At 40.7% G+C, this 13,134-nt stretch overlaps 1 protein-coding gene across 2 annotated transcripts in view; it reads left to right on the top strand.

The window, feature by feature from the left end:
• Nucleotides 1-2,772: 2,772 nt before the first annotated feature.
• RNF19A (ring finger protein 19A, RBR E3 ubiquitin protein ligase) overlaps nt 2,773-13,134 on the top strand; it is a 68,103-nt gene continuing 57,741 nt past the window's right edge. The window contains exon 1 of one of the 2 annotated variants that reach the window (XM_075213880.1): nt 2,773-2,964. The gene's annotated coding sequence lies outside the window, so the exon portion shown is untranslated. The remainder of the gene's footprint in view (nt 2,965-13,134) is intronic. The other variant, XM_075213883.1, reaches the window with a different exon arrangement.

The following is a 13,134-nucleotide window of genomic DNA, read 5'->3' as shown; positions in this document are numbered from 1 at the left end:
AAAATGATTACCACCGCATGAATCGGCATGCTCATCGGGACTTTGAATCAGCTTAAGGACTAAGAGACTTCATCTATATGGAGTCTTTATACTTTGGCTCCATCCCTCACAATTCTACCTTTTCCAACCCTTCGACTTTATCTTTGTCCCTCACGACCCACCTTCTCAGGCCTAAGCAGCTTGTCTGGTCGTGGTGTATTTCTGATACCCCAGCCAAATGTTTCCCTTATGGAAGCAACCAGCACTGTCACACATGAGATCCTTCTTTCTTTGGCCCTTGAAAAACTCTTCTTATTAAACCTTTTTCTCAGTCACCTTTTATGTTCTCCAATCCCAACAGAATCTCACAGATAGTGAATGGTTGCATTACATTCAGATTCGCCATTTCATACTGTCATTCAGTCCTTTGCAAAAATGTCCTAACTCAACGGACTTTGAAAGCTTTTGTCTTAGCAGGGAGAGTCAAAAAGTTATATCAACTTCATATTTACTATCGGTTTTTAAAGAGGGCTATATGTTAAAGTGGGAGAGGAAATGAATATGGAAGAATGGTCTGACATTTGGAAAGCAGTCAGAACTAATTTAGTTTACACCATTGCAAAAGGAAAATTCCTACAAAGTGCTTTATCGTTGGTATATAGTCACCACAAAATGACATGCATTTTTGACTCTACTACCGTTGGTGAAACTAGATAAATGCTTTCCTTTCGCCCAAGCTGGTTGAACTGCCTCAAAATTATAGTGTCATGGTTAATTGTTCAATCTTTATTATCTAGACATTTCTCCTGGCAATTCCCTATGTACAAAGGTCAATATCTCATTTGCAAACATTTTCTTAAGCTTTCCAGATGCCAACAGATATTAGCTTGTAATCTTCTGGTCGATATTCAATGCCTCATTATGGGAATTACACACCCCTTGTGATAAAATTGTTGCAAGAATTTGGTTTATGGCTCAGATGGAAAAGCTGACAGCAATGATCAGGCACACACAATTATTATCTATATATTAATAGCTATATTAACGATTTTGATGAGTGACTTATTTTTATGATGCCGTTGTCTGAGCTATTTCGTCCACCCGCCATTTACAACAATGCATTACCATTGTTCTCTGGAAAATGTGACAGTTGGCAATGCACCTGTGCATTTGCTGGTGGCTCTGGAAAATGACAGTTAGTGAACTCTCCTGTGCACCTATTGGGTGTTCTGGAAACTGTGACAGTTATTTGCAGCCCTGCTGGGTGACCTGAAACATGTGACCTGCTAGGTGGTCTGGAAACTGATAGGTATTTGCAGCCACATATATTAGCGCATCTTGCGGGGGCCAAGCCCAGCAACGTAACTTTGATGGAAGAAGTTATACATATATTGTAGTGTATAAATTCTTTAGTTCCTTTAATATAGTGATTTATAATATATTTATTCAATATACTCCATTGTTAAAATTTCTGCATGTTATGTAGTGTATAAAAAACGTATTGAATTCTGTTAATAAAGTATTTTAGATATTACATTTCAGTTTAATTTAAGGTGGTTACCGCCGGGTTTCTCTAGTGATCTTTTATTATAAAGCAGTGATATATTAAGCTGGGTACACACTACAGGGTTTTCTTCCAATAATCGGCTCAACCAGCCGACATACGACCGCTCGTTCAAAAGTTGGGTCAGTGTGTGTAGTGACACAATGGTCGAAAGTCTGAATAAAATGGACGATTGTCGCCTAATTTGGTTGGTCGTACCGTTAAATATTTTCGTTCCAATCTCATTTCCGTTGTGTAGTGTGTATAAACTTCCGACCGATGTTGCTTCAGTGTGTACGAAATTGCAATCATTGCTCACGACAACATGGCTGTAAAAAGTCGCTTAAGGGACGGCCGCTCTTCCCTTTATCATCTAAAACAAGGCTAGTGTGTATGCAGTCCATGGACCGAGCAATCGGACCATCGATCGCATGTAAAATCGATCGGCATAAAAAGTTGGTGGAAAATTCTGTAGTGTGTACCCAGCTTTACCCAGTGCTGTACATCCAGGGGATCATTACACAAATAAATGACATACAATGACATGAAACAAAGGGAAAGATAAACAATGATCTCTGGTTGAATTTTACTTTTGGAACCTTCTACATATCTTTATCTTCTCTTGCAAAAGACAATCCCAGTTTGGCATACCTTACCAACAGAACATACAGGAATCATTTTTCATAATTCACTATACTTTTGTATACTCTGTACGTCAAATATGTCATTTTATTATAACTCCCTTCAACCCCTCTCTTTGGTTTGTATTCCTTTCCCCATATTTAAAAAAAAAAACTAATATAATAAAACTTTTGAGTTGCAAGAAATAAAAATGTAGACAATTATGAATTTTATTGTGCAGCTTTTCAATACTGAAAACAGGGACATTGACAGGGATTTAAAACCTGGGACTGACTGGACATTGGGGACAGTTGGCACCTATAGTAAAGGACGGTTGTTTTATGTATCTGGATTTACATGGTAGGTAAACGAGGACTAACTCACTGCTGAGCCGTATCTCTGCAGACCCAGGCAGTGGTATAACTATATACCATCTGCACATATGGCACATTGAGGTATCTAAGCAGCACGTCGCCCACGGAACACGGGACTTCCGCCACGCGCGTGCACGGGGGGGGAGCATGACGCGAGCGCGCTTCAGTTGTTCCGCAGCGATCAGACGCGCTGTGCCCGCGCATGACGTCACCCGCATCTCGCTGGGTGTCTTCCGCGTACCAGTGACTGTTGGAGAAGTCGGGCACGCGCGTCCCTCCCTGCTGCCTCCCCCCCTCCCCTCCCTGGTTCCCTCACTTCCGCTTCTCCGATGGCTCAGACGGCGGCCCCGGGGTCCGGGACTGAAGGTGGGTGATTCACAGCGGGCTGGCCTGTTCTGTGTCCTGCCTGCCTGCCTGGGGATTACAGCCCGTGGACTCGGTGTCTAGGTAAGAAATGTGTAGGGTGGCGGCTGGTGGGATCTGTAGGACGAGGATCTGGTGCCAGGGGTGAGATCATGATCAGAGATCTACTGGAGAGTGAAGTGATGGGTGAGATCATGATCACAGATCTACTGGAGAGTAAAGTGATTATGTTGTACGGGCCACTTTAAGTAAGAGGTCTGCTAGAAAGTGTATGGGAAATATACTGGAGGGATTTACTAGCCAGGGAGTGTGACAGTCTTGAGAGCTGGTGCCTAGGGACAGTGGTGGAGGTCTGGTGACTGTGGTAGAGCCCTGGCGACTGTGGTGGAGCCCTGGTGCCCTGGCGACTGTGGTGGAGCCCTGGTGCCCTGGCGACTGTGGTGGAGCCCTGGTGCCCTGGCGACTGTGACGGAGCCCTGGCGACTGTGACTGAGCCCTGGTGCCCAGTGGTGGAGCCCTGGTGCCCGGGAAATGTGGCGGAGCCCTGGTGACTGTGGAGGAGCCCTAGTCCCCAGGGACTGTGGCGGAACCCTGATGCTCATGTTAAAATGTATGTAACAACACCTTAAGACAGACATGGTTAGGAATTTAAACTAAGAGGGTTGTTACCCCTTTAATACCTCTAACTTGGCTTGGTTAATGTTTTTACTTTTTTGGCGCTACTAGAATTTAGTTGTCTGTTTCCCCAAAACATAAGCACTCTTATGATATGGATGAACAATAATAAACATCAAGACAAATCATGAATTAAAGTATATTTGAAGGTGCTGGAGACTGTAAGAGACTTTTAGGTTGGCTGGGTAATTGACCTGGCCACTGAATAGTAGGTTTTGATAATGGGATGATCTGTAGGGGTCAGTTGGAAGCCAATAATGGAAACATAATCTATGTTTACACAAGCTGTTATGGTAATGGAACTCCTTATTAACAGACAATGCATTTGATGGTGTTGTGTTTTTATAATCTACGTTGTCAGACTTTAGGACAAATGGTTGCATATGTCATAAAGTTGCAGTACTATATGCAATATGTGGTCCCAAAAACTCTGGAAAGAGATAAAAAAAAAAAAAAAAGGATGATGCAGATAATGTCAGTGGACATTGAGGGATATATTTTTAGGCTGTTTTGGCATTTGGTAAACTTTGTCCGTTGGGAGGCTGTGGGGTGGAAGTTCCAAAATGTTTTGGAAATGCCAACATTTGAGGTCCATACAACTTAGAGGTTTCAGTTTAGTGAATTTACTTTGACTTACTTGTAATTGTGTATATAAAATTTCTAGGGGACTTGTTTTTGCAATTATTCAAATTACTAGGCACTAAAATAAAATGTATTTATGCAAAATACTGAAATGTCAAAGTCTTAGATTTGTATGCTTATTTTAAGACACACTATTGATATGTCCATTATTTATTTTATTTTTTTCATATGACTAAAGTTTAGCTTATGCAGCTGTCACAAATGTCAAACCTTTGATGAGCCCTCTTTGAAACTGAAAGTAGTCTGTTACTCTACAAACACATGTTTTTTGTGATTACAGTTGGCTAGGCTGGTGATCAAATAGATAATCTATATTTGGGTTTTTAATTAAGCAGAGATGTAAATATGCATAAAAATACAGAGTGCAGTTAAAATATGTTGATTGGAAAGTGTTGCATTTTACACGTGTGTGAGAGTAAGCTCTCTGCTATGTAAGTAATGTCACTGATATCTATGGCATGTTTGTTTTTAAACTTGTTATTTTAAAACGCACTTGTCACTACACAAAATAGCAACAAATGACTAGGATACTGTACATCACTGAGTTATATTTGACCTCAGTGATGTCATTGGTTCCTAGTCATCTAATGGGTTGCATTATCATAAATACAACAAAATACAGTATAAACTGCAATTTCTCCTCATAGAACATAGTTTGAGGCAGGTATACAGTGCACGCCCTCCAGTGGAGTCCTTATATACAGTAGGGAACAGAACAGAGAATCTGTGAATCTCTAATGGCGGCCTAGGTAACCAATGACATAAACAACACTAAAGTCTCAAGCACAGTGGATAGAGTTAGAAAAACATTGCAATGTCAATACTAGTATCTTCCCAACAGGTGGCTTTGAAAGTCTGACATCAAGTCATTGTAGGATAATACTATAATTGCAGCCGGTTAATTCCCCATCCTTGCTCCATAGATGTGTGGTCTGTGTTTGGGGTGGTTTGGTGTAGTTGCCGATTGAAATGTTCTTCTTTCTTGCTCCACAGGTGTGTACTCAACTTTACCATTAATTTGTCCCTTACCAACTCTTGACTTGGTATTAATCTCTAACTTTCATTGCTTCAGTCTTGTGCTGAAACCTCATATCCTACGCTGATGAGCTCTAAGAAGTGCAGAACAGTCTATATTTGGAACATGTCTGCTTTAAAACAAGTGGCTTCCATTAAATCTTGGGCCCAAGCTTAGCTATTTTCTACAAAATGGAACACGGGACCTTTAGTTTATAAGAAACCGCTCCGTCTGCCTATCAGCCACAGGAACCTGGTACCTACCTGCTCCTAATACCGGGGCATCCAGAAATTGCCGTTGGGAAGCTATCCTTACCTACTCAGCAGCTGTTAGCGCTTGATGTTCAGGCAAAGTTCAAACTCCAACCAGCCTAAGCACAACTTGCTGATTATATCACAGGGTTTTCCCACTAAAGATAAAGTATATTGGTAGCAACCGGCACTGACGGCACAGCAGGGTGTAAAGGGTAACCAAGCGAGGGTTGGAAAGGCGGTGGCTGTTGGATTGGAATATGTAAGCACCCGCTTCTTGTCTGCTTATAGGTGTGTTTGTGGAAGCATTGGTGTGTGTTGTGATTGTTACTGTGTTTGAAGGTTAAGTGTGATATTTAAGCAATAGAGTGTTGTTCACCATTAGGACTCCCTGGTGATCTTGTTCATCCCAACCATCCAATGACCAATGTTGTTCATGTATGTCACCAAATTGGCCACAAATCTGTTTTGTTTGATGATCCATTGGAAACCCCGGGCTGTGTGTGGTCATCTTAGTATATGCTGATTTAATGGATATTTAAGACTCTGAATGATTGTATAGAACATAGCTGTTTATGGTCATTTGTTGGAATCTATATATTTTGCTGCTAGTTACCAACTCCTGGATCTCTCCATTTTATGCACATTTAGTTTGCCAAAATATACATGAATTTGAGGTGTGTGAACAGACAATGTAAGATGATAAAGAAACTCTCCTCTATTCTAGGGGTTAAATGTATCAAGCTGGTTTGAAAAGTGGAGATATTGCCTATAGCAACCAATCAGATTCTAGTTATCATTTTGTAGAATGTACTAAATAAATGATAGCTAGAATCTGATTGGTTGCTATAGGCAACATCTCCACTTTTCAAACCCGTCATTTAACCCCTAGATTAGAATGGTAGTAGACGATAATCAGGATTCTGTGGCTAGTGATTCTGATAAGACATTGCGGTTGTCTTGTTACGTGATTTTAATATCTATCACAGCTGCAGGTTATTAAACTTGATCTTTTGTGTATTTCTTCTGTTACTTAGTCTTTGGTCACAAAATGTTCTGAGCAGTCACATCATTGTAGCGACTTACCCTGTCTCAGGAAGGAACCTCTTTGTGCTGGAGGAGTTTGCACACATCAACAATATTGTTTATGCCGGTTGCATAAAAATGTCACTGTCTGAAAAATGATTGTCCTATTACAATAGCGAAGTCTGGACCATTTTCATGTTAAACTGCTCTCAGTGTGATGTGTTTCCTTAGAAAGCTCCAGTAACCTTTATAATTAATTGCACTACCTCCCAGTGGAAAGAAATGTTTATTTTATGTGGGTTAGATCATGAGAAGAGTATGCTGGCAGAACGCGGTATGTTGCGAAAAGTTGAGCAATACCTGCGCTGTTACTGATTCCTGACAGTGTACTTTATTTTATAGATTTAAGCTTGTATGTTGTTTTTATATCAGGGGAGAACTTGGCATTACTGCTATAACTGGTCTTGTCTGTTGCTGGTGTTAACCAATTACCTTTCTTTAGAAAGTAAAATGTTTTGATTTTGTGAAAGGCTGATGGTTATAGAAAAAAATTTGGACCACATTTGACATGTGGATAAGTATTATTATTATTATGTATTTATAGACATCAACATGTAACATTTTAATGCTGTACAGAAATGATACTCACTGTAAACAAACTGATTCACGGGTTAGAATGGGCTGTGAGCTGTGATCTATGATCTCATATCTTCTATGATAATTTCCAGAGACAAGCAAGTGCTTATGGATTACATAAATGCCTTTTATTTATACAATACTGAATGTCAAATGTTATTCCTTAGTGAGCACAGTTTGTTTTCTGAGAGTTCTCATTTCTGGTAATCATCATCATCACCATTTATTTATATAGCGCCACTGATTCCGCAGCGCTGTACAGAGAACTCATTCGCAGCACAGTGGCCTAGTGGTTAGCACATCTGCCTCACAGCACTGGGGTCATGAGTTCGATTCCCGACCATGGCCTTATCTGTGTGGAGTTTGTATGTTCTCCCTGTGTTTGCGTGGGTTTCCTCCGGGTGCTCCGGTTTCCTCCCACACTCCCCAAAAAACATACTGGTAGGTTAATTGGCTGCAATCAAAAATTGACCCTAGTCTCTGTCTGTCTCCCTCTCTGTCTGTCTTTGTGTGAGTGTGTGTATATATTAGGGAATTTAGACTGTAAGCTCCAATGGGGCAGGGACTGATGTGAATGAGTTCTCTGTACAGCGCTGCGGAATTAGTGGCGCTATATAAATAAATGATGATGATGATGATCGGTCCCTGCCCCATTGGAGCTTACAGTCTAAATTCCGTAACATACACACACAGACAGAGACTAGGGTCAATTTTGATAGCAGCCAATTAACCTACTAGTATGTTTTTGGAGTGTGGGAGGAAACCCACGCAAACACGGGGAGAACATACAAACTCCACACAGATATGGCCATGGTCGGGAATTGAACTCATGACCCCAGCGCTGTGAGGCAGACGTGCTAACCACTTAGCTACCATGCTGCCCACGTCCTATTGGCTGTGTAAAGGTGTATTGTGGTACACACCTGTGGAGGTAGGATCAGTGCACATTGACGTGAGAAGAAATCTTAAGCTCGTCATGACTTTAATCTAACCTACTTGAGGTGGAGATGTTAATGCTTTTTACCCACACAATATCCTCAGCCTATTTGCAGTTCAGTGTTAATACTGGTATAGGCACGTGTTTGTCTTTGTAGATGTATTATATTTGTCACGATATTCCTGTACACTTATTTATGTCAGGATGACATCAACACAGGCATTGTGCCGGCAACACAAACTAGTCTTTCAGAGTGTGTTACAGCAGTAACACTGGTGTTTCTTGCCCAGTATTTATTCTACACAATGATCTTGTTGCTGTGATTGGGATAACTGGTATTGGTTTGTCAGATGTTTAGCTGGTGGGTATTAGATTGTGCTACCATCCACCCTATAACATGACACATCTTTTACATTAGGGCTGTCTAATTGGTGGTCCTCCCAAGGCCTCTTCTGGATCCCCGTTATCCCTAACAATTTCCGTAAGCTCAATTGTATGACATCATTTTTTAATAGTATTTGGCCGGCAAGCACAGAGTTGTAACATATGGTACTTGAACAGCATTGAATTTCATCATAGATAGTCTATCAATCAGCCTCAATGATGTCTCTTGTGCTTGGTGAATTCATGGCTGCATTCTCATAAATATTGATTCGACCTATGTGTAGGTGATGGGCACGCAATAATAATTAGTGTCTGTTTGCCAACAGTAGACTGCAAGTCTGCACAGATGGTTTAAGCTGTAGTGAAGGTTTTGTGTTGGGGAATCCAGTTCATCTATATGTTCTTAAATGTTGCCGACTGTTCCCTTAAACGTTCTTCCGCTAGAGGGGTCAACAAAGCAATGCATTGATTTCCTTCTCCAACGCTGCAGAAATTAATGTGCATCTGTGTTGCCAAAATCCTGCTGATGTCATGGAATACATAATATATGTATTTAACTGATGCAGGGAAGCGTTCCAAAGCTGCTTGTACAGGTGCTTGGGAACCAGGGGGGAATTTCCATTTAAAGATGCCGTAAACGTTTTCTGTACTTTCCATTTTGAGAGTGAAGAATGGTTGATAGAATTTTCTGATCTTAGGATTTATAAAACAGTTGTATTTTCCAGGCCTGAAGGCAGATTTTAGGAAGAATTTAAGTACAGGGCTCATGGTACTAACTATACAGCATGTTTCTTTTGACGGAGTATAGCAACATAAACTGCAGATAAAGACCAATTGGCCATATAGTCTGCCTATTGCACTTTGTAATGTGTTATTCGGAGGACAGGCCTGTGCTATCTTAAATATGTTTTCTTTCTACAACCGCCGTTTACTCCGTTACATTTGCTGGACGATTGTCACAAACACTTGAGTTTAAATGGACCTCAATATAACCTGAGCTGTGAACAGTAAGTTCTGTTACACTTCAACTTCATTATTATTATTATTATCTTTGACTTATAGGGGCGTATTCAACTGTCGGCGGAAACGCCGAAAATCCTGCGGTCCGCGCACGATTACCGTTATTACGGTAATCGTGTGCGGGAAAAACAGTTAATACAGTAATTTACTCGCAGGATTTCAGCTCGCAGCTCCCTGAGCCGCGAGCTGAAATCCAGCTAGGTTTTACCGTATTAACTGTACTAGTTTTAACGCCGCGGAACTTTTAAACAATTGAATATGCCCCATAAGGTGCCACAAAGGGTCCGCAGCGCCGTACATTACATATACGGAAAACAGAGAACCAAGACACAACATGATACAAAAATATATACAAACACAGATGACAGGGTAAAGCAAATCAAATTATTACTGGAACAGATAGTGAAAGGGAAGGTAGAAATCAGCGAGAAGAAGGCCGAAGCTTAAGAAAACAGGGCTAGGGAAGCAGGCCAAGAGGTACAGGGGGTGATGGAATAGTAGAAGGCGCACACAAGGAAAGAGAGCCCTGCTCCTGAGAGCTTACATCCTAAAGGGAAGGGGGAGACACAAATAGGGTGGTACTAACTGGGGGAGAGAGCCAGGACAAGGAAGTTAGGAGGGGACTGATAGACTTGAATAAAGAAATGAGTCTTAAGGGCACGCTTGAAGCCTTTGAGAGTAGATGCTAACCTGATGGAACGTGGAAGATCGTTCCACAGCAGGGGAGCAGCCCGGGCAAAGTCCTGAAGACGAGAGTGAGAGGAGGTCATTAAATGGTTAAAAAGTGACTGACAATCTGAGCAGTGTTAGTTATTTAGTCTACATTACTACACTACATCTATGCAATATAAATTCTGGGGTCTAGGAAGTCCGTTACATTCCATGTAATTTACTATACTTTTCATTCACAAAGCTCCAGATACTGATGGTGTGAGATTTATATACTATTTGCACAGTAGCGCTATAATGCCAGATCATAGACAATTTCAGGCACGTGGCTAAAATAGTTACATATCAGAGCACCATCATTTTCAGCATTATAATATATTGAGATCAAAGAAAATTCTATAATAATGAAACCTGCTGTGATTGCCTATTGTTCTTCGAAGATGTTATATAAATGATGTAAAGTAAGCGCTGGTATTGATTGCTGGTAACAGCACAGTGTATTGAATGAAGTACATAGCTAGGGATATGGGATAAATATGGAGGTATGCAATCTATAGGGTGTGAAGGCTTTTCTGTTTTATTAGTTCTATATTCATGAAAAGACAAGACCGCCCAGTTAACCCCCCTCTGACACATATATAATTTTGATTACATGTAATATTTTTAGTTCCACTTTAATGAACCCTGCACTGACTAGGCTTCCACCAGGCTTCTGTGCTATGGATTCACAGGAAAATGAAATCTCTGTTTCCCATCATAATAACTGTGTTCTACCTAAGCACGGTCATGTAGTTGCACGTGCTATTCTGCTATGTGGGAATCAAACTTTAAAGATCAGCAGGGGCTGACAAGGCACAAAATCAACATTTCAGCCTTAGTAACAGCCCTGTCATTTAGCTGCTTTTGTTCTGTTTTCTCTGAGATGAGGATGTGGGAGACAAAAATGTTGTTCAGGACCACGCTCCTGTTTATTGTGAGAAATGACAATACAGAAATGTCAGATAAGCAATGACTAACTCCTTGACTACATCTCGTGAGTGTTTCTATAACACCCAGTGTAAGGTGTGCGTATACAGTGTAACGTCTGCACCAGTGGTTTGTATGACCGTTGGGACTATCAGGATTTCCCTGTTTGGGCACAGTTGGGTTCATTTTTAAATTTGTTGAATTTTTGTTCCTGATTAAAATACTGCTTCATCTTTAGTCTCTTTTGGAAAACAATGTGCATTGCCAGACAGACATTGGTGTGAGCTCAGAGGCTACCAACTCTGTAAAGTGTGGATATGTTAGGCCTAAAAGCGCACATTGTAATAGAGCAGTGTAGGCTAACCTGTGGCACTCCAGGTGTTGTGAAACTACAAGTTCCAGCATGCTTTACCAATATATAGCAGCTTATTGCTGGAAGGGTATGCTGGGACTTGTAGTTTCACAACACCTGGAGTGCCACAGGTTGGCCTGGCCTCCTATTGCATAAAGACTTTAAGGATTAGCAAGTGATACTTTTTGCCTTTGTGATTGTCATTTTCATGGTTTGTACCAGACTTAACAGCTGTCAGAGATTGCCAGGACTCATCCCACAACAGCTGAAGGACAGAGAGTTACTTGGTTTAAAGGATCTTTGCCGCTGTGACTGGTTTGGCAGTACAAACTGGCACGTTGCACGCAAACCACATTTTAATGTCTAATTAGGCAGAAATTAATGGGAATTCTAAAACAAAGCCATTGTTTTTATTTTTTAATGTTTCCACAATGTGGTTGTGTTACAGGTTGGCTAACATTACAAGTTGTACCTGTTTACTGTGTTTGTACCAGGAAGGTTGGTAGCCATTTAGATTGATAACAGCTAAGCATATCAGGAGTGCTGAACTGTGTGTCCGAGTGTATTCTATTTTTGAATAAAGTTTCACTTCTGTGGACTGGTGTAAAAATACATCTCTATATATGTGGAAGCTTTATTTTCGTTCAATGTGGTCTGGCCACTTTGTTTAGCTACTGTAAACGTCTCTTAAAATCTCAGCTACACTCGTTTGTTTATAGTGGGGCTCCGGCTTGGGTGGAAGTTTCCATCTGTTACATTTGCCAGGATCTAAGGAACATTTTTAGTCATCTTTTCACTTAACTGTTCCCGCAAAACCTGGATAGAAGTGTGCAGTGTGTTTCACTTGAATATAGACTCTTATTCTGATGTAATCGTTTAATTATCCATGATCTCATATTCATTAGGAAATCCCCTACTTAAAAAATGCATTCATACTAGGATTTTAAGGTGTTTGTCTATGATCTGTGCTCTTTTTCTTTATCCTCTGTTCGTCCTATTGTAGCCAGTTGCGAAGTGGGTGGGGATAGCCAATCAGAGAATCAGAATGTTCACAGCAACAGAGTATTTCAGGATATGAACATTCTAATCTTGTAGGAATCAATGAATTATCTACTGATAAATGACAGGAGGGCTTCATGTGACTGGGTCCATTCATGATGTGTGGATGGGAAAGGGAATAAGAGCAAAGCCACAGACTGAGCTTTAGAAAGTGAAAGTGTAGGTGTCTCAAATAGCATATAGTTGAATTTATTTTTGCACTTGTTGTAGCTTCAGTTACTTCGTTCCTTAGCAACAGCCTATGTGGCTCTGTTAGTGAAGGTCCATTCAGACCTATCTGAATGGACCTTCATGATATTGATATTATTCTCCCTAATCATACCATGCCCCGGCATCTAGGTGTGATCCCTCTTGCCATCTCAGGCCCCAGTTTCTTTTATGACCTGTTTACTGTTATCTGTTCCTCACCATTTTGGAGTGAGAACTTTGGGAGGTAATAAATTTGAATCCAACTGTTCCCCTCAGTAAAGCGCTTCGGAATATGCTAGAGTTATATAAATAAATAATGATGATGATGATGATTTGTCATCTTCTGGCTTAATTTAACGCCTAACGAGTTAAATAAGTTTTGAGGCCTTAGCAAAACGTTTTTTTTATTAATAAATCAACTGGACGAGTGCCT

The sequence above is a fragment of the Mixophyes fleayi genome, chromosome 5, assembly GCF_038048845.1.
Source record: "Mixophyes fleayi isolate aMixFle1 chromosome 5, aMixFle1.hap1, whole genome shotgun sequence".
In the NCBI taxonomy this organism is placed as follows: Eukaryota; Metazoa; Chordata; class Amphibia; order Anura; family Limnodynastidae; genus Mixophyes; species Mixophyes fleayi.
The sequence above is the reverse complement of the archived record's forward strand: the minus strand, read 5'-3'. Positions and strand labels throughout refer to the sequence as shown.